The sequence below is a fragment of the Pseudorca crassidens genome, chromosome 16, assembly GCF_039906515.1.
Source record: "Pseudorca crassidens isolate mPseCra1 chromosome 16, mPseCra1.hap1, whole genome shotgun sequence".
Taxonomy (NCBI): domain Eukaryota; kingdom Metazoa; phylum Chordata; class Mammalia; order Artiodactyla; family Delphinidae; genus Pseudorca; species Pseudorca crassidens.
In genome coordinates this window covers 7986460-8008213 of record NC_090311.1, presented here as the reverse complement: position 1 = coordinate 8008213, position 21754 = coordinate 7986460, and the positions used below count along the sequence as shown (strand labels likewise).

General features: G+C 51.6%; 1 long non-coding RNA gene across 15 annotated transcripts in view; it reads right to left on the bottom strand.

Annotated features, from left to right (window-relative positions):
- Nucleotides 1–21754, bottom strand: part of LOC137208658 (uncharacterized) — a 151598-nt gene that overhangs the window by 22551 nt on the left and 107293 nt on the right. For 6 of the 15 annotated variants that reach the window (XR_010935710.1, XR_010935709.1, XR_010935703.1 and 3 more), the window contains 5 exons: nt 15710–15761; nt 13657–14508; nt 12896–13023; nt 10170–12175; nt 10008–10111 (listed from right to left, as the gene is read on the bottom strand). This is a non-coding gene — a long non-coding RNA (uncharacterized lncRNA). Of the gene's footprint in view, nt 1–2182; nt 2538–8376; nt 9906–10007; nt 10112–10169; nt 12176–12895; nt 13024–13656; nt 14876–15709; nt 15762–21754 lie in introns of those variants that run through there. The other 9 variants (XR_010935712.1, XR_010935715.1, XR_010935711.1 and 6 more) reach the window with 9 other exon arrangements.

Here is a 21754-nt window from a genome sequence, read left to right as displayed (position 1 = left end):
CCCCCAGGCCTCACCCCATCACCCTGGCGAGGCTCATCATCTGGGCAGGCTGGTCTAGACTCAGAATTCATCTCCCCCCGAGACTTTGGGGAGCCGGTGTCCAGCTCGGCATCCTGGAGGATGACGCAGCCGGGAGTCACCCACCAGACTCAGACCAAACCTGAGCTGGAAATAAGGATTGGGTCAGCCCGGTGGCAGCTGCGGCCAGCAGAAGGCCTGCCATCCATCCCTCCTGGACGCTCGACTTCCTGCTCCCTCGCCTGTGAGGGTTTGTCCCAACCGCATCGTCTCAGGGGCCCTCTGGGGACATTTTCTCTGAAGAACAAATGATATGGGGACACATGTATACGTATAGCTGATTCACTTTGTTATACAGCAGAAACTAACACAGCACTGTAAAGCAATTATACTCCAGTAAAGATGTTAAAGAATAATCGTAATAAAAATTTTTCAAAATAATAAAATAAAATAAGAACAAATGAGAAGACTTAGGAGACATTAGGACAGAAGGGGCTCAACCAGGGAAACGGTGCTGGCATCCTATTTACAGTTAACCTTCTCCACGTAATCCACAGTCACCAGACACTGACTGAGACCACACTGTCACGAGTCAAACGACATAGATGAGGCTCGTGGCCAGCCGAGCTTCCCAGCACAAGAACCAAGGCCAAGGTCGCTTCAGGCTGGGAAAATAAAACATGCGGGCCACAGCTCCCCTTAAAGAAGCCAAAGATGGTAAGGTGGTGGGGTGTCTGGGTCCCCTGCCGTGGGAATGGGGGCTGCAGTTTCAGTGGAAGAAGCCGAAGTGAGGAAACCACTATCAGTCAGGCCCTGATTCCTCACCTGGCCCGGCTGCTGGAGACTGGTTTACCCCAGAACTGCAGACACTGGTCAAAGCGGATGGCGGGGATGGCTAAAGAGCTATCCTGAAATGGCAGTGGCCACAACTCAACAGTAGAAACAAAACCCTCCCTTCTGAAGTGGAGGATTGAAGATCGCTGTGGACTGAACTGTGCTCCCCTAAATCCGGGTGTTGAAGCCCTAACTCCCAATATGGGATGGCAATTGGGAGGTAATCAGGTTCAGATGAGGTCATGAGGGTGGGCCCCCCACGGTGGGATTGGTGTCCTTATAAGAAGAGACACCAGGGACCTCTCTGTTCCTTGTGAGGAGAGAGCGAGAAGGTGGGGCTGTCTGAAACCTGGGGAGAGGACCCTCACCAACATCCCAACCCCATCGGCACCCTGATCTTGGATTTCCAGCCATTAGAATGATAAGAAATGTCTATTGTTTAAGCCCCCTAATCTGCGTTACTTTGTTATGGCGGCCAGAGCTAAGGCAAAGGTGACCAGAGAACAATTATTGGGATGTTTGACACTTTTCTTTTTAAAAAGCACTGCTGGGACTTCCCTGGCGGTCCAGTGGTTAAGACTCCACGCTTCCACTGTGGGGGGCACGGGTTCCGTCGGGGAACTAACATCTCGCATGCCGGGCAGTGCAGCAAATAAATAAATAATAAATAAATGATAAATAAATTTTAAAAATAAAAAGCACTGCTGTTCAGGAACCACATCAGGTAGAAAAACATCAGTGACTGAACGCCCCTCCCCACTCCTGAGAGAACTTTCCAGAACCTCCATCTGTGCTGTGGGAGGCACCCCTTCTTCGTGTGTGAACACCCACAGGTGTCTCTCCCACAAAGCCGGTCATAACAGGAGAATGTGAAGGGAAGGGGTAAGGATGGTTAGGGGGAGTGAGTTAATACGATATTTCATCCTTGGCATCCCCACCTGATTTCTCAGTAAAACCCAGACAGTTTTTACGGTTTTATGAACTACTGGGGGCTTCTCAGAACATGAGCCCGTGGAAGGGTGCAGGGGACACTGATATTCAGCCAGAGCCTCTTCATTACCTGACTCCCTCTCCTAACCGCCTGGGCCTGTCCCACACCCCCAACAACGTGCCCCCTTCATCCCAGTAAACGGCTCTTCACGAGCCTCTGAAAGTCTTTCTGGGTTTGTTTTGCTACCGAGCCTCCCCGCCGGCACTGAGGCCTCTAGCTGGGTGACCCCGGAGCCCCTGGGTTCCAGCCAGGGCACAGGCCTGGGGTGCAGGACTTAGGGGCACCAAACACTTTGCAATCGAGAAAAGTATTTTAATGCAATACGCTAAAAAACCCAAATGAATGCCAAAAAATGATGAACAAAGTACCAAAAGTTTAAATAAAACCAGGATCCTCCAGGTGCAACAAAAGGACATAAATGGTCCACATCCCAGGCCTGGTGAGTGGGCTCAGGGTCGAGCCTCAGAGTCAGGCTCCGGGCCCAGCCGTCCAATCAGTCCTTCTTCCCACGAAGCTCCTTCCCAGGAACCAGAGGCTCGGGGTCGCTGCAGGCCACAGCAGCAGCCCCTTGAAGCGACCTGAAATGTCGGCCCCGGGAGCATTCCAGGGAGCCCTGCTCCTAGCGCTTAAAACACACGGTGCCGAGCCACTGTGTTGTTGGTTTCTGGTTTCCAGCCCCTTAGCAACTGATACTCTGCACAATACAATAAAAAATCAATTTCTAGAAAAATGACAAACAAAATGTAAGCCAACTTTTTAATTATATTTTATCATATATTATATTATTGCGTTCAGCGGATAATTACTCGTTCAAATGCCTGTCATGTTCCTAAACGCCTGCTCTCAATCTCTCAGCTTACCTGGTCATTAGCAGCCCGTGACCCAGCTGGTCCTCGGGCCACGTACTGACGACCACAGATCTGGTTCGGGTCCTGCCTGGCCCAGCTTCCCTTCCAGAAAGCAGGGGGTTCAAGGTTGGAGGGGGGGAGGGGGGTGTGTCCTGGGGCTCCGTGGGGGCCGAACGTGTTCCCATCTCTATTCACATGCAAGTCAGAAATCACTGGGTTTTCGTCCCTCGAAAGGCCCGTCAGCAGTTTGTCCCCAGTGATGGAAGCTGCGTCCCGTGTGCCTCACAAGATCAAGGACGTGGAGACGGAGGGCTACAGGGAGTCGCCCCTTCCACCCCATCACCTGCACCATCACCTTCCTCTTTCCCAATCCAGATCCTGTTGGCTAACTCCGGAAGCCCTTCCAGGCCGGAGCCCCGATCAGGGGACTCTCTGCCTGCAACCTCGGAGGCCTGGTGTCTCCGCCTTGTCACCCCACAGTTGGAACAGCTGGGCAGCTTCCCCCGGGCTCAGCCTGCCGGGCCAGGGAGACCCTGAACCTCTCCTTCCCTGAGCAGACGGAAGATGCTCAGCAGCAAGGGTGCCTGGGGCTCCTTTCTAGGGGATCAGATGCCAGCAAGGGGTCAGAGGTTGATGGGCGTAAGAACACTACCACTGGTAGAACAGCCATCTTTCATTGAGGACTTACGTGAACAGGCAACGAGGCAAATGCCTTTAACAATGATCCAATCTCACCCTTACAACTGTGAGATGGGCATTATTATCAGGCCCATTTTACAGATGAGGAAATAGAGATGTAGGTGACTTGCCCAAAGGCTCAGAGCATGAGTGACAGAGCTGGAATCCTCCCATGTGACCCCCACGTGGGTCTCTTCTCAGAGCAAAGCCGAGTGGAGCCGGCCAGGGGACACCCAGGTGGGAAAGACAATGTGTGCCTCACCAGGGACTCTCTTCTGGTGGCAGCCGCTGTGGTCAGCCCTGGCCCTCTGGTGGCTTCTCTGTCACTGAGGCACCAGTCACCTCAATCCTGCTCCCCTGGGCACCAAAGACCAAGACTTTCCCTTCAGTGGGACTCTCCCAGACATGAGGGAAAGCTGTGCGAGACAAGATGGGAAAGGCACCGTGGCCGAGTGTGAGCCTGGAACACAGGCAGAGGAACTCGGACTCTGCCCTGTTTCCTGGGGAAGGGAGGGAGGTGTCATTAGGGCTGTGCCCGCGACAGCCGGGAGAGATGGAGCAGGAGATGGCACAGCAGGGGTCCAGATGTGGAGACGCAGCCTGAACGGGGGAGAGTGGGTGGGGATGGGAGGAGAGGATGGAGACCCGGCCATCGCAGGGGAGTGGCAGGTCCTGAGGCTGAGGGACAGGCAAGTGACAGTCCCCTCTCCGAGGGCCTCACACAGACCTCTCTACCCCTTCAGCCCTTTCCAGGTTGGTTTCCTAAACACCATGGATATGAACTCACTTTCCAAACCCACTCTGCCCAGTTCAAATTGCCTGCTGAGGTGGCAACATTCCGCCAGGGCATCCTCCAGCAGGGTGACCGGCTACCCACGCACAAAAGTAGCACGAAGGGCCGACATCAATACCGCGCTGGAGTCCAGAATTGGCCCCGAAGAGCGAGGGCTCAGGGGCAAGGACTGCAGCGAGGAACCCCCTCCAGAGGACCCAGCCGGGAGCAGGAGAGGGCCTGTCCTGTGAGCCGCAGGGGCTGGGCCAGGGCGGCAGCTATGGCCCAGCCGTCCCCTCAGGGCACACACATGGCTTCGCTTTGTAAAACATGGCTTATATCTTGAGAAAATTACACAAGTCATCATCTAATACGCGGGCTGGGACAGTAAAAATTCAGCCTCCTTTCTGGGACTCGGACTGCCAGACTCAGGCCCCTCCAGGTTTCGTAGCAAGTCTCTTAGGTAAGAATGTGCCAGGTGGAGCCTTACTGGGAAATGATCCGGGTGTCCAAAGGCCTCACACATTCTCAGCCATGTGTGGGAGAAACAGAAAAGCCACGGCCAGGACTCGGCAGAGGGGCCGGGCCCAGCACATCCATGCGGAGCGTTTCCAGATGCGTCATGTGATTCTCACTAAAGGTGGGCTGATTAGCCCATTTTGTTTATTTATTTATTTTAATAGAAAAGACTCTGATTTTTTTCCTTTTAATTTATTTATTTTTAATTTATCTATTTTATTTATTGGGTCTTTGTTACTGCGTGCAGGCTTTCTCTAGTTGCAGCAAATGGGGGTTACTCTTCCTTGCGGTGCGCGGGCTTCTCATTGCGGTGGCTTCTCTTGTTGCGGAGCACGGGCTCTAGGCCCACGGGTTTCAGTAGTTGTGGCACGTGGACTCAGTAGTAGTGGCTCGCGGGCTCTAGAGCACAGGCTCAGTAGTTGTGGCGCACGGGCTTAGTCGCTCCGTGGCATGTGGGGTCTTCCCGGACCAGGGCTCAAACCCGTGTCCCCTGCATTGGCAGGTGGATTCTTAACCACTGCGTCACCAGGGAAGGCCTCGGCCCATTTTAAAGATTAGGAAACTGAGGTCCACAGAGATCAGCAATGGGTGACGCAGAGGTAAAAATCAGAGCCAAGATTGAGTTCCAGTTCTTTAAAGGCCTAGAAAATTATTCTCTGCTTTGGAATTGTGTTGTCCACTGCAGACAAAGCACGTTGGCTTTCTCAGAGACCACCTTCTCCTGGGAAGCGTCTCCTTTCAGTTAAAATTGAAATATGAACGCCTACACAAGCTCTCACATGACCCAGGTAGAGGGGAGGTTGGTGTTCTGAGAAGCGCCCCTGAGAATCCACAGCAGAGCAGACACCAGCCACGTGTCCTTCATTTGACTGGGTTCTTCCAAGAGGCTCCTCCTGTTGGCACCATGGAGGGCTTGGGGCAGCCTGCCTGCTCCCTCCCCACCGGGACCAGCTCCAATGTCCCCTGTGTTTTCTCTGCTGATGAACCAACGGGAGGCCCTGCTCCACCCCCACCCCATTCGGGGCTAAACAGAAAGACAAGAGGGAATGAGCAAACGTCACCTCTGAGAGCAGGTGCCGACCTGAGGCCCTGGGGACTCTTGGGGGATGTCTACCCAGACCTGAAGAGGGAGGGGCAGTGCCTGGCACGTGGTAGACAAAAACGTGTTATTGATGAGAAAAATGCCAGACAGTGGGAAAGAAAGCCATTCTCAGGTTCCACGTGAGGTGAGTGCCAAGAAGTCTGAAAGAGTGATTCTGAGTGCAGCAAACAAGATTAATTCGTAAGATAATTCCTAAAACAGAACTGTGCCTTCCAGGACAACAAGGACTTCGTGGTAAACTCAGAGACGACCAGGACTTGGAGAGACCTGGATGACCACCTGACCGCCTTCCCCGTCCCCAACTTTTGTGGAGAGGCTGTTAGGAGCCTCTGATCACTCCACAGGTGGGTCCACACTTCCAGATGAGGACGGGAAGGGCTGGCTAAGCCGCAGCTTTGGGTGGGAGAGTGCAGCCGAGATGGGGCTGTTTAAATGCTCCTGCAGAGGAAGGAAAGCAACGGCGCGAATGAACTAAGATTGTCCCAGAAGATAGCAGAGGTATGCTTCAAGCGCACACCCAGCCTATTATAACCTGCTGATACCAGGTGCAGAGGCTACAGTGATAGTTTAAAAAATAATAATTTCCCAGACTGATCACCGTATTCGCAAAACCCAGCCAGCTGTGCGGGGCGCTGTTCCAACGGAGGAAGGAAAAGTCCTACAGGATGTAGGACAATTTTACCCCCCAAGAAACACGCAGGAAATGAAAGAGTCTGAACATTGGCTCTGGCCAAGGTGGGACGGGACTCCAGGGCCCTGCAAATGAGAGCATGGCCTCAGGGGCAGAAGACCTGGGGCTGACATGGGCTGCCAGGCACTAAGCCTCCGTTTCTTCACCTACAGGACTGGGGCAACAGTGCTGCCTTAAACATCGCTTGACTGTGAAGATTCAATTAGATGAGGCATATAAAAGTGTGCTTTGCAAATTGTAAAGTACCTACGAATAAATATATAAGACCTTTAAAATAAGAAATGTATCTCTACCCGCTCTTAAGGCAGCAACTCTCTCAGAGATAACAATGAAAACAAACAAAATGCAACACACCAGAAGCCCGGCAAAAACACAGACTTTATGTCCTACCAGAATCCAAGGACCTGAATCTAGTTCGCAGTCTCAGCTTGCCATCTGCGTGACCTTGGGCAAGTCATTTTCCTTATTTATAAAACAAGGAAGAAGGAATTAGAAAACCTCCAGGGTCCCTTCTAAGCCAAAAGTTTTATGAATCTGTACTCTGTGCTACCTGCATAAGCTTCTGGGGAAAATGCATCAAGTAGTATTTCCTATGAAATCACCACAAGCTAAGTAACATTGCTTTACACATTTGCTTTGCAATTTCTTTTCTCCTTCTATCCCATATCTATCTGCTGGAGTATTGTCTATCATACACCTAGAGTAGCAAAACGATATAATTAATAAGGTTAAATTAATACATAGATGCTAACTTTTGTGCCTCACAAAGAGAGAATATACCTTTTTCTCAAATGTATATTGATGGAGCATTTGCAAAAACTTACACTTACTTGTCCAAAAAGATAACTCCTCTAAATTACAAAGAGCAGAAATTGTACAAGCCATTCTCCAAACCACAAAATCCAACAAAAGCTAGACTGGAATGCTGGAAGCCTGAAAACCAAAAGTAGGTAGATAGATAGATAGATAGACAGACAGCCCATCTGAAAACTAAAATAGTTTTCCTTTTGGGTTCAGAAAATGGATTATAAATACAACAGAAAATTAGAACATGACTTGTCAAAACTTATACCATCAAAGCTGTGTTTGGAGGTAAATTCATAATATAAAGATGCCTTCATTATTAAAATAAAACAACAGTTTCCACTTCTGGGATGACTGAGAGTAACTCCATGGAACCAGCAAAGCTGACAAAAACTATTTAAAAAAAAAAAAAAAAGAACAACCATTTAAAGTCTCTGGGAACTGTCCTAAGGGCATATGACAAACAAAGAAACATCTACTCAACAAAATCTACTAAAACTCAGTAAGAACAGCAAGAGTCTGTGGCATTTCAGCCACAAGCTGCTCTCTCCCTCCACGTGGGTGTGGCCAAGAAGTCGGGGCTCCCTCACCCTTCAAATCCTAATAAAGGCTTACATGTCTCACCAGGAGGGACAGGCCACCAGCATTTCTCATTCCCCCCAACTCCAAGTGGGGAAGGCTAAATTCCTGGTGAGTGTGACTGAGAGGTCGGGACAGCCTTCCTCCCGGCCACTCTCACGGGACAGAGGCTCTACCCCAGGCCGGGCAGGCCCAGAGGACTGGGCCCCCAACCGCCAGACCACAGCTTGCTCACGGGGCACAGTTTCCAAGAAGAGGCAAGCTGAGGAGGCCAGGGGCACCCAGAACTAGAGCTCAGAGGGTTTGCACAGGGGGGATTCAATCCATGAGAAAAGAAAGCTCTCTGAAGTGCTCCCAAAGGAAATGACTTTATTTAAAACAGAATGTGAGGAAGTTCATGCCTAAGGGCACGCTTGAAAACAACAGCCTCTCTTAATTAAGAACAATAAGCCAAACCCAAGGTAGATAGTTCACCAGAGAGAACCGGGAAAGAGACAGCCAGGAGCCCATGCTACTCTCTCACCTCGTCCCAGCTTCCCCTTCCCCACCCTCCCTTTCCTCAAGTCCATTCTCTACATCTGCGTCTTTATTCCTGTCCTGCCCCTAGGTTCATCAGAACGTGTGTGTGTGTGTGTGTGTGTGTGTGTGTGTGTGTGTGTGTGTGTGTGTGTGTGTGTGTGTGTGTGTGTGTGTGTGTGTGTGTGTTAGCATACGGTATTTGTTTTTCTCTTTCTGACTTACTTCACTCTGTATGACAGACTCTAGGTCCATCCACCTCACTACAAATAACTCAATTTCGTTTCTTTTTACGGCTGAGTAATATTCCATTGTATACATGTAAGGCTCTAAAATTGATTGTGGTGGTGGGTGCACAATTCGGGGAATATACTAAAAACCATTGAGCTGTGCACTTTATTTTTTTATTTTTAAAAACATTTTACTGGCCTATAGTCGACTTACAATGTTGTGTTCGTTTCCGATGTGCAGCAAAGTGATTCAATTATACATATACATATATTCGTTCTTTTTCAGATTCTTTTCCCATTTAGGCTAATACAGAATACTGAGTAGAGTTCCCTGTGTTAGAGCTGTGCACTTTAAATGGATGAACTATATGATAGGTGAATTGCATCTCAACAAAATTGTTAATAAAAAAGGAATACAAAAAGTGAATGACCTCCATATTCATCGCAGTATTATTTCAAAGAATCCAGTCTTAAGAAAGAAAATAATGCAATAAAAACAAAACTAAAATAAATAAATAAATAAATAAATAAACAAAACTAAATGACTTGGACAATTGAAAAGATGACGGAATTAATTTTAAAAATTAATTTTTGGACATCTTGCCACTCCTGTTTCTCTTTAAAACAGTCCGGATTTCTACGAAATGGTTTCAAGTGCTCCCTGAAAAACCCTCATTGCTAAAGACCTTCTCTTATTTGACTCTGACTTTGAATGGAAAAGAATTTCCACTGGATGCTCCCAGGAGAGCAACTGTTCCCTCAGAGACCTGCTGTATCTTCTTCCTCTGAGTAATTCCCTACCAAGTGCCCCACAGGTGGGGCTGCCCATCCTGCGTTTTGCAGTTCCACCATCAATATGGGCCACACCCAGATGTGATACAAGTGCAGCTTCCCAGACAGCCTGGGAGAAGCCAGTACTCAGCTCCAAAGGCTTCTGGTCAGATCCCGGCCCTGGGAAAGAACCTCATTTTCCCAAAGATCCTTTGGACTAGGTCACCGCCCATCACAGTGTGATCAGAGGGATGTGAAACTACCTGCCTGAAGAAGAAATTCTCTCATTCAGGAACCTCAGGTCCATTAGATTCTGTCACTTACTAGGCAGGTCATCTGGCCTCTCTGACCCTCAGTCTCCTCATCTGTGCAATGGGTGTACTATTGTAAGGATTAAGTAAAATATTGTGAGAGTGCTTGGGACCTACTTCCTTTCTTCCTCAACTGTGGGCCAGGGGCTCACACCACTCTCCTGTCCTTTCCTTCGGCTGCCTTTGCTCGTGTTGGGGAGGAAGAAATTTTTCTCTACCCTTCTAGGTTCTTCTGGCAGGTCTAAGACATAAATTGACATGAGAAAGATTAATAGGAGAAAATCAAACAAAAGTTTAATAACGTATATACATGGGAGAGACCCAGGAAAACTGAATAACTCACCCAAATGGCCAAAGTCCTCACTTTAAATGTCACCTTCAGCTAAAGACAGCAGAGGATGTTGGGAGTAGTGGGTTGGGGCTTCGAAGGGGAGAAAGGCAATTCACCTGGAGATGGAAAAGCACATGTTTAGTAAATAAATGTTTGCTGGGGCCCTGCAGAGACAATGGGACACAGAGTAGACTCTGATCTCTAAGTGTTCCCCTACCACACCTAGCTTGTATTCTCTGCAGACGTCTAGTGATAGCTCTATTCCTGTAATAGGCCCTCTATCTAAATTTTTCAGGCGATTAGGGGGGTAGTTCAAAGTTTCTTCCTGAGTCTTTTGGGCCTTGATAATTTTCAGCGTGAAATAATCTACATGCCAGAGACATTTTGGGGTGACAAATTTTGTTTCCTACACTCCAGACTCGATCCCATGCTTAGAGGTGGCCTGGGTTCCAAGGAACCCCAGGGTCTCCAATTAAAGGCTGCTTAGTCTGACAAACTTAAATTCAACCAAAGGTGAGCGACCCAGGAAGTAACAACCACATCCAATGAAATGGATGGGGACCATCGGGCCCCTGCCCCTTCTGTCTGCTGTCTGGGTTATGGAACCGAACTTAGCAGCCACAGCAGGGCTGGTGAGAGGTGATGGTTGCCAGGCGCTGGATACCCTTGACTAAATCCGATACCCACTGGTGTTTATAAACCCAGCTTCTGGAGATCTTCTCTGAAAGCCAAAACTCTTGGTCGGGTTGGAGGAAAATAATCCAATGTCCAACCCAAGACACAGCAACAGTGCCATCGTCACTCCCCACATGAACCTGCTTCACCCAGCAGGGCACTGGCACAGCGGACCGTTTAGCTGCCACCGCCGGTTCTCTCTGGATGAGCAACAGAGCACAGAGATCTTCCGAGAGCCCACCCAGAAATGTTGCCCTGGCAAAGCCCCTGCTGCCTGGGGAGAACGTGGGGAGCAGGGAGGACTTGGGAGTCAAGGTGAAATCTTAGAGCAGGGGGACACTCAGGCCACATCTCCTGCTGCTGATGGCAGGTGGACATGGTGCCCTCAGACCAGGCCACTGGACAAGCCGCCCTCCCGGGGAGGTCCGGGTCCCATTAGAGGTGCAGCAGTCCTGCAGTTAGCCTGATTTTTCTCTCTACACAGCTGTGAAAGGACAGTTTTTCAGGCCCACAGCAAAGCCTGGCACCTCTGCAGAGCCAGGGGCAGAGAAGGGGACTCTGGTGCAAGAGTATTGCTGGGGAGGCTGAGGTCTCAGCAGGATGGGAGATCTTCAGCCTTCTGAGGCCTCTGATGCTCTGCTCTGCGGCCTGGTCACTGGGGGCTCTTCCCTCCTCTGACTCTGTCATGGATTGAATCATGTCCCCCCAAAAGATATGGTGAAGTCCCAACCCTTGGGACCTGTGGAGGTGACCTTATTTGGAAATAGGGTCTTTGCAGATGGTTCTAGTGAAGTTAAGATGAACACCGGGGTAGGCCCTTCATCCAATATGATTGGTGTCCTTATAAGAGGATCAGATTGAACAGAGACACACAGGGAGAATGTCACGTGACGATGGAGATTGAAGCTGCAGGGAGAAGGCAAGGAAGGATCCTACCCAGAGTCTTGAGGGAGCACAGCCCCGCTGAATCCTAGCCTCTAGGACTCAACACAACTCTCTCACTGGGCTCCAGCATGAACCGCCAAGTCAAGAGACTTCTAGTTATTTCTACTTTTTCAACAGCAGGAAGAAAACAACTTGGATCTGAAAAGCAGAGGGAGAATTAAGAAACTAAGAGACTGGATTGCTGTTGTCTTAAGCCACCCAGCACACAGGGCTTTACTGCAGCTAACACGGGCCCCAAATTCTGAAGCCTAATCCCACCCACCACTTCTATCCACCTCCCACGGGGACACAGAGACGGTGGGCGGGGGGGGGTCTGAGAATCCGCGCTGGAGAAGGAAGTCAGCTGGGGGTGAGGGAGGTGGTCCAGGGGTGCGCAGGACAGGAAAGGGTGGGCACGACGGAGAAAGACAAGGGGGTGCTGTCTCCTGGCAGAGCGGGGCTCCAGAGAGTGGAATCAGGTAAACAGCGGAAGCCTCAGATCCTTTCCAGCTGTGGACTCCGAAATGGCTGGGCCTAGGATCGAATTGTCTCCCCTCTGCTTTTTTGAAACCCTGGAGTTCCTGCCAACAGAACAAAAAGAAAGCCCCAAACACACCCATTTCCTATCTCAACATATATTTGATAACCCCAGTGTCCTGCCTTTCCCCAGACTATAAATGACTGCCTCCCCCCAACCCCCAGCCAAGCTCACTCCGGGTTCAACACGACTCTCTCACTGCATCCAGCCTGAACCTCCAAGCCAGGAGAATTCCAGTTACTTCTACTTTTCCAGCAATGGGAAGGGAAAAAACAACTTGGATCTGAAGAGCAGAGGGAGAATTAAGAAAGCGCCTCAGCTCCAGGCATTTTTTTTTTAACCGCTAACTGGGCAATGAATAATTTATAGCCAAGAATGTTTGTAGGGGGATAAAACTGTTGACAAGTCAAGAAAGCCTCTTAGCAGCCTAACGGAGCAATCCATCTTCAAGAAGCACGTTTCAAATGCATAGTGTGTGAAGATGCTGGTTGAGGTTGTTTCCTTTCTCCTCTTTTTTTTTTTCCTTTTTTTATCTATATGGAAATCGGTGGGTGCTGAAATATATTTCACTTCAGCATGAACTGGGGCTGAATGATATCTCAGGCAAGAATTAAATCATCGCTTCATACTGCAAGAAATAAACACCAAGCCAGGCAGAGACCCTCGGCGCCCGCAGGGGAGGAGAGCAGGGACTTCTGGGGAGCTGAACAGAGGCATTGGTATTCCATGCAGGACAGCATGCAAAGCCCAGGCTCAGACTCACCGGAGCAAGGGGGTGATGGATCCCGGAGTATGTTCCTCGGGGAGGGCCCCAAGCAAAGTGGTGGTGATTACACAGCTGAGACCGCCTCGTCTTTGAAGAGCCGGCATCCTCCCCAAGTCCTCCTAGATCTGGGCATCAGGAGGGCACTGTGAGGACTTTGTGACATCGGTGGTTGGACCAAAGACAGTACGCCAAGAATCCTGACAGCTACAGGGTCAGTCTTGTATCAAGCACCTACCATGTTCCAGGGCCAAGCTCCCTTCTGGAGATCCTGTTGCTCAGTCCTCATGTTGGCTCTCTGGTTGGTGCTAACTGGGCCGCTGCATCCCTGCATGCCCCCGCTCTGCTCCAGCAGGGCAACTTGGGAGCCAGCGCTCCCGGAGGACTTGTAACATTGCTAAACGTCACACAGGTACAGGAGGATAGAACCTGGCCTTGAACCTATGTCTCACCCACATACTTATTCATCTCCTATGGTCTTATGGAGGCTGACTTGGTTTTCCAGAAATCGGCAGGTATTAGGATGCCCCCTCCCATATTCTCAGCCCCTCAATGCTCCCCCTACCTGCTCTGGGCCCCTGACTGACCAAGGTTCGAGTGGTTCAGTAGGCTGAGACCCAAGTCTAGACCACAGCCAAGCAGCTCCCCTGGGGACAGGCCAGGTGAGGTTGGCACCATTCCTCGTAACTGTATTAATAATCTATTGCTGTGTAACAAATGACCCCATGCTCAGCAGCTCTAAAACAACAAGCATTTTCTACCTCATGGTTTCTGTGCACTTGGATCCCAGGGGCAGCTTGTCTGAGTCCTCTTGTTCAGGGCCTCTCACAGGGCTGGAACCGAGGCGTCTGCTGGGGATGCAGTCATTTCAAGGTTCAACTCTCAGCTCACCGACATGGCTGCTGCCAAGGTCCCATTTATCACAAGGTGTTGGATTCGTGGTCTCGGTTCCTCACTGGCTGTTGGCTGGAGACATCTCTCGGTTCTTGACTATGTGGACCCCTCCATAGGACAGCTCACAACATGGCAGCTGGCTTCCCTCAGAACCAGCAAGAGAGCAAGTGTCACCCATAATGGAAGCCAGAGACTTTTGTAACGTAATCTCCAAGTGACACCCCATCAGATGTGCCTTATTCTTTCATTAGAAGCAAGTCACCATGTCCAGTCTACACTAAAGCAGAGGGCATTACATGATGGCATGAATGACCGGGAGGCTGGGATCGTTGGCAGCCGTCTTGGAAGCTGCCTACCACAATAACCAGCTGTCTTTGTTATCTAGTGGCGCATAACAAATTAGCCCGAAGCTTCATGGGTTAAAACAGCAGTAATTATTTATCACCTCTCACAGGCTCTGTGGTCAGGAATTCAGAAGCAGCTTGGCTGGACAGTCCTGTCTAGAGGTCTCTCATAGGACTGCAGGCAGATGTCAGCCAGGGCTACAGTCTTCTAAAGGCATGGCTGGGGCTGGAAGGTCCACTTCCAAGCAGCCCACTCACATGGCTGGCAAGTTGACGCTGCCTGCTGCTGGTGGGAGTCCTCAGTTCCTTAGCACATGGGCCTCCCCACAGGGCTGCCTGAACGTCCTCACAGCATGGTGGCTGCCTTCCCAGGGCCTGCAATCCAAGAGATCAAGGCAGAAGCTACAGTGCTTTTATGACCCAGCCTCAGTGTTCAGTCACACACAGTCACTTCAGCAGTGTTCTAGTAGTCACACAGGTCAGCCCTGTTCAGTGACAAAGTGGGCCACGCAAAGGCTTGAATACCTGGAGACAAGGATCACTGGAGGCCATCTCATAAGTCAACTACCACATCAACAGGGCAAGCCCACCACAGGGTGGAATCAGTGCTGCAGCCAGGCAAAGCCCAGGCGTATCATACTCTCTGTAGTTTTCCTGAATGTGACTGGCTCTCTTGGGCCCACGTCTTTGTGATCTTCCCTTTACTTGTCATTCTTTCTCCCACAGCGAGCTCCTACTTAACCTACAAAGCCCAATTCAAATGTTACCTCCTCCATGAAGTCTTCTCTATTCCTCACACTACTCCCCTGACCTACCCCACCCACAGCATGGCTGTCTCCCCCTCTGTGGGTCCCTATGCAGCTTTTTAAATGCCTTTATTGTCAGCCCATATCTCAGCATCTGTCTGCTTACCCCATGTGCCTGGGATTCCAGGGACCACATACCTTCACCTGTGGATCTTGAGCAACTGGCCAGCCCACCCACAGTGGGCACTCAGTCACTGTAAGATGGAGCCAATTAAATGACTTGCCACAGCTGCAGCTGGTCAGCTCCAGAGCTGCGCTGAGGCCAGAGGCAGGTCTCCTGCCTCCTCGGCCCTTTCCCACAGATAGTGGTGGGGCGCTTTAAACACATGTCCTGGGGTGAGCACCTCCCTCGAGCCCTCCCTCAGGCCCCTCCCTCCCCCAGGGCCCCTGGTGGGGACCACCCTGGGTTGCCATCCCAGCTCCAGGAAGTGGACACTCCACCCTATTGGCTCTTCATCCAGAGCCAGTACACGCCACCTGATCCCCACCTGCCTCGCTCCCTCCTGCAGGGTCCATGGTAAACCTTGCCCCCAATCCTCCACCAAAGCTTAGCACAGGCTCTGACCCAGTGGAAGGTCCTCACGGGGTGGGGGCAGAGGGCAGGCAAGGAGTCCAAGACGGGGCTGAATGTGATCGATGAGCAAGTTTCAAACCAGAGGCCTTCCTGCTGCCCTGTGGGAAGAACTGCCTTCCTGCTTCCGGGAGGATTCGACCTATTAAATGCACAGATGCTCAGAGAGGTGCTCTGCACCTAGAGACGTGTTGCTCACCTGAGCAGCTCTGTAACCAGGCCAGGGCAGTAGGCTTCCTCCCCTTCTTCACCTGATGGAGAGGAAGACGTTCAGCTCAACAACACAGCACGGTTAGCCTGGAGGACCCATCCATGTGGGCTCGTCTGGACGGTGCTCCCCCCAAAGAACAAGGGTGTCCCGGCCTGGGACACAGAGTAGCCCAAGGGGGAGGCAAGACAGAGCCAGAAGGGTGTGGAGAAAAGGGAACACTCTTGCACTGCTGGTGGGAATGTGAATTGGTACAACCACTATGGAGAACAGTATGGAGGTTCCTTAAAAAACTACAAATAGAACTACCATATGACCCAGCCATCCCACTACTGGGCATATACCCTGAGAAAACCATAATTCAAAAAGAGTCATGTACCAGAATGTTCATTGCAGCTCTATTTACAATAGCCAGAACATGGAAGCAACCTAAATGTCCATCAACGATGAATGGATAAAGAAGATGTGGCACATATATACAATGGAATATTACTCAGCCATAAAAAGAAACGAAATTGAGTTATTTGTAGTGAGGTGGATGGACCTAGAGTCTGTCATACAGAGTGAAGTAAGTCAGAAAGAGAAAGACAAATACCGTATGCTAACACATATATATGGAATCTAAGAAAAAAAAAATGTCATGAAGAACCCAGGGGTAAGACGGGAATAAAGACACAGACCTACTAGAGAATGGACTTGAGGATATGGGGAGGGGGAAGGGTAAGCTGGGACGAAGTGAGAGAGTGGCATGGACATATACACACTACCAAACGTAAAACAGATAGCTAGTGGGAAGCAGCCGCATAGCACAGGGAGATCAGCTCGGTGCTTTGTGACCACCTAGAGGGGTGGGATAGGGAGGGTGGGAGGGAGGGAGACGTGAGGGGGAAGGGATATGGGAACATATGTGTGTGTGTGACTGATTCACTTTGTTATGAAGCAGAAACTAACACACCACTGTAAAGCAATTATACTCCAATAAATATGTAAAAAAAAAAAAAAAAAAAAGACAGAGCCAGAACAGGGTGGGGGAGGAGCTGGGGGGCAGAAAGGAAAAGAGGGCTGGGGCTGGACCAAAAGGACCCCCAAAGGCAGCCCCCTCTAGAGTCAGCAAGCAACCCTTGGGCTCAAGTGTTTTTCCATCACTGGCCCCTTCATGGAGTCTTTCTGCCTGTGCTCCAGCTCTCCACAGGACACCTGGCAGGGTGATGTGATTTGGGGCCCCCAGAGGTTTGGGATTCTGTAGACCTGGGGGAATGGCATTTTGTTTTAATATCTCACTACTCACTTGGATATAAACCAGGTTTAAAAGGCCCTACTCTGAAGGCAAAGCCACTAGCCCCAATTTTCTGATACAATCCCCATTTCATAGAACTTAGCAATGAAGGTAATTTATACAAAAATGGAAATCATCCTGTTTTTCTACCTATTAAGTCCTTGATGCAAATTAATTTACATATTTAAAAATCTGTTGACGAATCTGGTGATCCAGTTTGAGGTCTTGCAATGTTCCGCCACTCTACGCCAAGGGTTTCTTTGTTGTTAAAAAAGAAGATGGGGAAGGTCAGCTTCAGAAGGATTTCCAGAATGAACCCTTATAACGGCTTCTTCCAAAATGGGTTTACACTGATCCCACTCACTCATTTCCTCTCATTCCACTTCATGTATAATGGCTTCAGAGTCTACAGAACAAGCTAGAGAATTAGGCCTGAATATTTGATCTCCCTGGACTGAAGGGCCACATCTGGAGTCCATGCTGGTCTTGGTCATATTTCCAGATCTATTACAGTCCCCTCTCCTAGACCAGCCTCTGTGTGACAGCAATGGTGGGTCTAGGCTTCCTTACAGTTATGCATCTCTCGTTTGGACCAGTGCCTGGCACACAGGAGGTGCCCAAGAGTATGTCCCCTCGTGACCTCTGTCAGGGCTCCCTGGATGCCAGCTGCCCATCTACCGTGTGACAGGGCAATGCCTCACCCCTGACAACACGTGAAGCCCTCAGAGGAAGGGGCCAGTCACAGCCCTCCCCAGACGGTGAGCCCTGGGAGCTGGCTTGTGTCCCCTCTGTGCAGCACCCCCTGCCCCTGAGGCCCACCTCAGGGGGCTTCAGAGGTGGCTCAGAGCACAAACACCCCACACCATCATTCCCTCCAAATCCCCAGGTGACAGATACCGCCCAGATAGCAAACGTTGTGCAGCCAAAGATGTCATGACCAGCTACGTATCGTTTCTCAAGGTGGCCCCTGGGAGAAGCGCTCCATCCCTGCCTCTGGACCACAGGCCTCCCCCATGGGTCGGGGGCCATCAGATTCTGCAGGGGGTTCATCTTCACGGTCATGGCCTAGGGCTGTCCCTGAAAGGTCCAGAAAGGAAAGGGCAACCTTGGCAAAAGGGAAAAGCAGGGCAGATCCTCACTGAAGGCATGTCCTTGACCCTCATCTGACCTTCATCCAAGCAGCCGACCTCACCGCACAGTCCAAGAGAAACCAGGACCTCAGTCGGTCCTGCTGGCCTTGCAGACATTGACCGTGGACCACCCAGCCACACACCTCCGTCCCATCCCAGGAGGGGCCCAGCCTGTCTGCCTGCCTGTGTCTGTGCCGGAAGTCTCCAGCCCCCTCCAATTGGACCCTTTGCTTCTTAAGATACACTCCGTGTAAGAAGCTTCTACTTTACTGAAGGACACTTGCCATGGTCAGGGGTGCCAGTCACAGAGAGCGCGTGGCACAGACCCGAGGACGGGCGCCGCCGTCTTACCTCCAGCAGCCGCCGGGGGCGCACATCTCCCCAACCCCCCAGAGCCTCCCCCGTTTAACGTTCTCCCGGGAGTTCATCAAACGAAAACCCTGGTTCGGAGGTGGAAAAGCCTCTTAGGAGGCTAATAGCGAGTGGATAGAGCAATAAATGTAATGATTTAATTCCTCAAGGATGGCTAAACAGGCTGCTGTTTACCAAAGCCTCAGTGGGTAATTACTAACGGATAATTACGAAAAGCTGCCAGATTACAGCTGCCCCAGAAAGGGCCGCAGCCCCAGCCCGCTCAAGGCGCTTTCTGGGAAGGACCCAGGCGAGAATCTCCACTGCCCTCTCTTCTCGCTCCTTCCCTGGCTCTACCATCACTGGAAAGCTCCCCTGGGTGATTATCTCCCCAGAGATACACACGATGCCTTTAACCCGGCTCCTCAAGCAGCCTGTTTCCCTGTCCCTCTCCGGTTAGAAGACAGAGGACAGCGGTACATTTGCTCTAGGAGCACAGCTCTGGGACAAGCTTTGATGGAGGGGCTCAGGGGGTCCCCTGCGGCTCAAGCCCTCCCTGGCTGTCTGGGAAGGTGGAGGGCATGCTGAGGTTGGCCCTTAGGGACCACTGGCCACCTGACCCGGAAGTTGGTCCCAGAGCCCAAGAAAAGAAAGGAAGAAAGTGTGTAACCCATATACAGAGTGGGCCTCCTGGGGCCTCCCCTGCTCTCACCCCCAGAGGTCACTACATCTCCCATCCTGTGCTCCTTCCCCAACTCCAAACACACCTCCACCATCCCTCCAAACCCCCTCAGCCACAGGCGCTCCCAGCCCCAGCAGGACACCAGCCCACAAATTACATCATGACCAGCTATGGTTCCTCGAACTTGTCCCTGGGAGGAGCTCCCCAGCCTTACCAAGGGTGTTCGGACCAGAGGCCTCACCTGCCTGTCCCTCGGGTCACAGGGCCCATCAGATTCTGCAACGCGCTCATGTTCACGGTCATTCTTGGGGCTGTCCAGGGAAAGAAGATGTTCTCTATTGTCATGATCATTGGTCATGGTCACCTTCAAGGTCATTGGCCTTCTCCAGCCCTGCCCCAGCCCGGCCCAGGGCTGCACGGTTTCTCCCCGCTCCTCTCTGATCATCGGACTCTTCATTCTTCCCTCTCCTCCAGAACCCTTTTCTCTGCACCTGCTCAAACCCTCAAACATGGCCGCCCTAGCTCCAGGGCCACCATCCAACTGATGAATGTCTCCGGTCCCAGTCCAAAATTCTGGGGGGGGAACGAAGCTGATGAGCTCATCTTGCCGAAAGACTGGATCTCCTTGGATCAAGTCTCCTCTCTGGTCCAATCAGCTGTGGCCCAGGAGGGGTGAGTGCCAGTGTTCAAACATGGGGCTTACCCGGGGGGGGGCCCTGGGGGAGGGTGTGGGTGAGCAGAGCTGCCCCTCCCCCCAGGAATGAGCTATCTATGCTGCTGCGCCAGTCCTTCCACGTCTCCAGCCCCCACCCTGTACTCACAACGGGACCTGATACAGGGCTCGTCCCCTTGTTCCTGAACCTTTTCCTTTTCTAAGATTGTCCGTCTCGTCAGCCAGTGGGGTCATTTTCTAATCCTAATTCTGGCTTCTAATATAGATGCTGTCCACCCTCATGCTGTTCAAAATCTGACGCCTGTGTCTCGTGGGTCCCCATCTGAGCTGCTAACCACCGGCCTAACCCAAGCTGGATGGGCATTGCTGGGGCAACCATGGGTTCTGGCCTAGGGCTCTGGTGGCTGGAATCCAACCAACTGGATTGTGGGCAAAGTTCCTGTCTCTGCTGTCCCCACCCTGGCCTCGTCCCTCCTGCCACAAGCCTGCCCTCCGATAATCACACTGCCCCATACCCCTGACTGAGTCCCAGCCCCAGCCCGTCAGGGGTCCGCGGGGGGCAGCTCCGATCCCAGCCCCACCCGTTCCGAAGACCTGGAGGCCTCAGAGCCTCTCTGTGGGATCCTACCGGATGGCAGAACGAGCACACATTTCCACTTGAAGTGTTTTGACACAAAGCACTGCTGAGCAGGCAGCCTGGGCTCCTCCATTCAGAAGGCGGCCCTGCGTGACAGGCTGAGAATGAGGAGAACTTCAGCGCTAGGGACCCCTCATCCGGGTGCTGGGCAGTCACAGGGACATGCGGAGAATTCACCAGACTCTGAGGACACGCTTCTCTGCCACTCACCTCCCCAAAGGCGGGGAGCACCTCACAAATGCACATCCCAGATACACCAAACAGGCAGAAAGAGCCTCCCGCTAACCTGGGCAGCGCCCAGATTTTCAGAGCCATCTCAGCGGGCTTGGTGGGGCTCGTTTTCAGGATTTCCATGAACATTTTCATGACCACGTGAAAAAAAATTGCATTACTAATTCAGTTTCTACGGAAAAAAAATTCCAACTTGCTTTTCTAACTTAAGGTTTTTCAGGAAGACAGATAAGACTTCCTGAATCTGGAGGCAGTGGGTAAGTCATTACTCAGACCATGCTTAGGAATGTTCTGGTGGTACAGCCGGCTTCCTGCTCAGGAAGAGGGATAGTGGGGATCCAGGCCCCTCTGACCACATTTTCCAAAACTGGCCCTTTTACAGCTCTTTCTTCCAAGCTAGTATGCTGTGATGATGGCCATTAGACGATAGTAAATGGCCAGTAGGGGAAGTTGGAGGGAAGCAAGACCGCGGGACGGGGAGGGTCGGGCTCACTCCATTCTCCTCTCCCCCAGCCCAAAACTATCTACCTCGCCACGCCCTGGAGACAGGTGGCACGTGGCAGGCACGCCTGGGTCCACCTCTGACCCTGCTGCCCCTTGGGGACAGGTGTCACTCCCACTGCCCTGGCCCCGACAGTGCCCGCCCCAAGCCTGTGTCATGCATGGCCGAGCACACAGCCAGGAGGGTGGGGTTACCCCCAGGGGCACACCTCAGGCATCGGGCGAGGAGCCAGCAGGTGGCTTGGCCCTGCATCATCTTTCCTGTGGACAGTCCGCCCCCAGCCTGCAGGTCCCCGTGGAATCGGGCATCATGGCCCCAGCCGTGCCCTCCACTACCCAGGGTTAGCTTTTCCCCTTTTCTGTTCTACTCCCTGCACCCCCCTGCCCCATCCGGCTTCCAGGAATCAGCTCCCAGCAAGCTTATCGGCCCCCAAATCTTCATCTCGGTCTCTCATGCCAGGAACCCAAACTAAAACACTGTCCCTCTCCCCGCCCCCAGGGGTCCACACGAGGTCTGGTGTGGAATCGACCCCTCACCCCCCATAAACATGCGCA